Source organism: Ochlerotatus camptorhynchus, unplaced genomic scaffold, assembly GCF_037179485.1.
Source record: "Ochlerotatus camptorhynchus isolate MF236.1 unplaced genomic scaffold, CSIRO-AGI_Acam_v1.1 ptg000191l, whole genome shotgun sequence".
In the NCBI taxonomy this organism is placed as follows: Eukaryota; Metazoa; Arthropoda; class Insecta; order Diptera; family Culicidae; genus Ochlerotatus; species Ochlerotatus camptorhynchus.
Genome location: NW_027040681.1, coordinates 576,185 through 580,253, shown reverse-complemented (window position 1 = coordinate 580,253; position 4,069 = coordinate 576,185). Strand labels below are relative to the sequence as shown.

Sequence of the window (4,069 nt, the reverse complement as noted above, 5' to 3'; positions counted from 1 at the left end):
ATCTCAGTGAAAAACTTGCCGATATTCAGCTAACAAACGGGAATTTTGCCGAGATCTCAGCTAACAAACACATTTTTTGCTGAATTTCCAGCAAAATAAAATGCCGAGCTGCTCGGTGGTGCCCATCTCGGCAAAAAAATCTAAGTGTGTATGAACAATATGCAAAATTTTGGCTACACAAGTTCACGGATGAATAAGGTTGGTACCAGTTTCTGGAATGTTTCGTCTGTCTGTTTGTGACATCGGTAAAAATAAAAAAGATCGAGATATTATTTTGTGCAAAATATGATTATTTAATTTGATTTTATTTCTTCAAAAACAGATCATCTACTAGATATGATCTCCATCAATCGAAGCCACGATTCGAGGAAGAATGTCTGGATTAAGTTTGAGTAGCAAAGCATTTTCGATAGCACCAGCCGTCAGATTCATTCTTTGATCACTCAACATTAACTTCAACGCACTAAAACCACGCTCGACTGAAACCTGCGTAGCTGAAGCCGATAAAACAATCATAGCCACTCTGCAAAGTTCAGGGCTTGTGAACTTCTGACCTTCCCAGTATGCTAGCAGATCAAAATGCACTGGTTTCTCATAGCTGGTAGATGGACCTGGGCGCGACGTTTCAATGATGGGTACCTTCTCCCTCGTCTCAAGCTGCTTCAGGTTTTGAGCAAAAGAAGTGTTACTTGTCAACGATGAGCTACCTTGTGAATCCTCGTCAAAAAATCCTGCCAAAATAGTCTCCAGATCATCTTCATCCGTGTGGATACTTGGAGCATCAACAGTTTGATCGATTTTTCCGTTAACGCAACCATGCAGTTTAATAAGAAACTCCTACAAAATTATGGAAAAAATATCATATAAGAACATAGTAGAGACATGATGAGCTGCAGAAAAAAAACCTACTTGTACAAGCTCTTTATTTTTCGATGAAATTCTTTTCGATCCCAGGAAATTGAATCGAGGGTCAAGATATGCGCAGGCCTTGAACTGATTTGATTCAGTGAGCTTCTGTAAACGCCGTTGACATGCTTCAAGTAGTCGTTGAGCTAAACAATTTTCTTTCAACCTAATCAATTTCGCCTGACATACTAGCCAGTATGCATAGAAATCGCTCAATACGACGTGTCGCTTTTGAAGTTGCATGGTGAGAACAAATGGTGCTTCAAATGCCTCGCAAAATCTTTCAATGAATTTCCAATGTGGTGAGAAATCTGTAATCATTAAAAAGAAAACTAATTGAGTGATTGTCAATTGCAGCGTTAAAAACAACGTTTAAAGAGCAGAGGGAAGTTCTTTGTTTTATGACGAGCCATGTATAAGATATAGGAAAATACGCAACGATGGGAAAGAGGTGTAATAAAGTTCAAAGCACTATTTTAAAACTTTATGAGCAATCATGAAAAACATTATAAAAAATCGCATACTTACCAATTTCCGGATAAGCCTTTTTAAGCATGCTGAAGAATTGTTTTTGCTTCAATAGAGACTTCAACATCAGATAGGTGCTGTTCCATCGGGTCTTATTACTGATCGGTGGAAGGTGGCATCATGTTGCTTGACGAATTTGTGGTATTCAGTTTGTCGTAATTTAATAACCAGTTTTTGAATTTTTCGGATTCGTTTTTCATACGGCTTGATAACGTCCCATACTGCCAGCTGTGCAGTATGTGCTGCACATCGAACGCTACCCAAAATGTCCTGCATCGAGGCATCAAAGGGATCTGTGGAGACCGGTGGAGTCTCCGTTGTTTCATTTCTTCCATCTTTGCCATTATTAAAATCATCATCTTCATCATCTGCCTCGGAGTCAGCATCGTCAGCTTCGATTTGCTCATCCGCACCATCTACCGTATCAGGACGATCAATATCCTCATCGCAGGTGTCTTCGAAACTTTGATCCGTAAGAAATTTTAGATCGATGTTAGCTTTCTCGAGTGACTTCTTCATCTCGGAAACAGAGGCAACCATATTTGCTCCGTTGTCGTGAGTGACGGCATACACCTGATGCAGTTTAACTTCGAAATCACCCAATACATTTTCTATCAGCGTCTTCAAGTTTTCCTTCGTTTGCCTTTCTTGAGTCTCTTTGATGGCTAGAATTATAATTAAAGCAAAACAAATTTAATAAATTTAAAAAGGAAAAAAAAAAATCCTCAGATATTTTGCAGATCACTTCATAGCATCCCACCATTCGCCGAAGTCTGGAGCAAATTTCAAAGACTATCAAATTTTACCTTACAAAGGTTGCTTACGTCGATTCATGCTTCGAAAAATCAACACTGCACAGTGCTCTAGGATTGAAAATTAGGAAGACAGAACTTTTAGTAAGTTTTATAGATTTGGAGTCTTGAGTGAAGTTTTTATGCTTGAAATCTTTTGGTCGTTTCAAAAATTAGGATTGACCTAACTTTTGTCTTGATAATTTTGTATCCTGGACCACTGCACTGGCGAACAAGGGAAAAAATATACTTGTTAGCCCTAAGGGTTTAGTTGTAAGGTATTTTTCTTGGGCCTTTCTAACCTGTCTCACTCCCGTTGTAATGTTTTGTTAACACAAAAGTTCCTCTAGCGTGTACGATAAACTTACACGTTAGTTGGTAAGTGAATTGATCAGAAACATATTTACCGAGATTACGAACTACAACTTTATAATCAATAATGATTCGCTCACTGATTCCAACGAAGTGGCGGCTTCCTCTGGATGCTCCATCAACTTCGATTGTTATCAGCGGTTGTTGTTTGAATTCTGCTGATATGAGCTGCCGAGCTATACATGCTGAGTTGTCCACCAAACCGGCCACAGTTTTACGATTGGCAGTGATTCCGGTGGCATCATAGAGAGGACCTACCAATGTTTTGAATCCTTTCATTTCCGGGAACGAATGTGGGAGGTGATTGACAGTAGCTAACTGCAAAGTGCCAAGAAGGACGGTTTCTCTGTTCGTTTCCACAAGTAGCTTTCTAGATTTTTTCTTAGCCGGTTCAGCTGCTTTCTCAGTTGGCGGAGCAGGTAAATCCATTGCCCCGTAAACATCCTGGTGCATTTTAAAAATATGCCTTTTAAAATTCCCCGGCATAAGCGTATCTTGCTTATAATTACAGTTTTCACTGGCTTTGCAAAGGAACTTCCCGTTTTCCACCTGGATAACCTGCAGTAGGGTGTTTTTCTGCGTACAACGTCGTTTCATTCTGGAAATTTTAATAGTATATATGTGTATATGAATTGCAGAGATCTATTATATTGTCAATTACTTACTTTGATTTTTGCGATCACGGGTTGATGATTTAGTAAAATTGAAACAGCACACAGAAGTACACTTCTGGCTAAATAAAACACGGCAACGTTATGCGATTAGAATCTTTCGCGAAGAATCTTTGCGAACGAAAGAATGCATTCATTTGCGATCCTTTTGACAATCATTCAGAATGCGAAGCAAGTAACGTGGGAATGAATCAATGGATGAACATAAACATCAATGAACGCTGTCAACCTTTTCATGTTTTCGTTCCATCTTATCCTGTTGCGTGAACGCGTAACTCTCCACAGGCAGGGCTGCGGAGATTGTTTATCACAGCGAAAAAATGTTCATTGGTGATTTCAAATTGAACGTTACGTGAATGATTTTTTCCATGATTGACATGCCACAGGAGCATTTCATTTGTCCGCAAATCGAATTGTCAAAGGAGCGATTCGAACTTTTTAACGGGCGATCAGATCTGTCAAACGAGGTGACAAGCAAACGAAGGCAATATAAATTATACGCGGGTTCGTGTCGGTAGTGTTTAACGTATTTTAAATATGGCGTCTTGGGGACGGATTTGAAAGTAGCTTGTATGAGCAGTCACGTCAGTTCGTCGGTGGTCAAACTCCGTCATCCATTCAATCAGCCGGAGACCGAAAGAGCGTGCAATGAGCGTCAGCGACCCTAATGAAGGGTGGGAGAGGCGTCATACATGAACGATACCACAAATCGTGCCACCATACCACATATTGTTTTTTTTTTTATTAGGTATCAAGCTGGAGCTGCGTGACAGCTTAGTTTTCAAGACTTGACCCATTTGA

General features: G+C 39.7%; 1 pseudogene; it reads right to left on the bottom strand.

Moving 5' to 3' along the window:
• Positions 1-218: 218 nt before the first annotated feature.
• On the bottom strand, positions 219-3,541 carry LOC135702287 (uncharacterized; annotated as a pseudogene).
• Between the last annotated feature and the right edge of the window lie 528 nt (positions 3,542-4,069).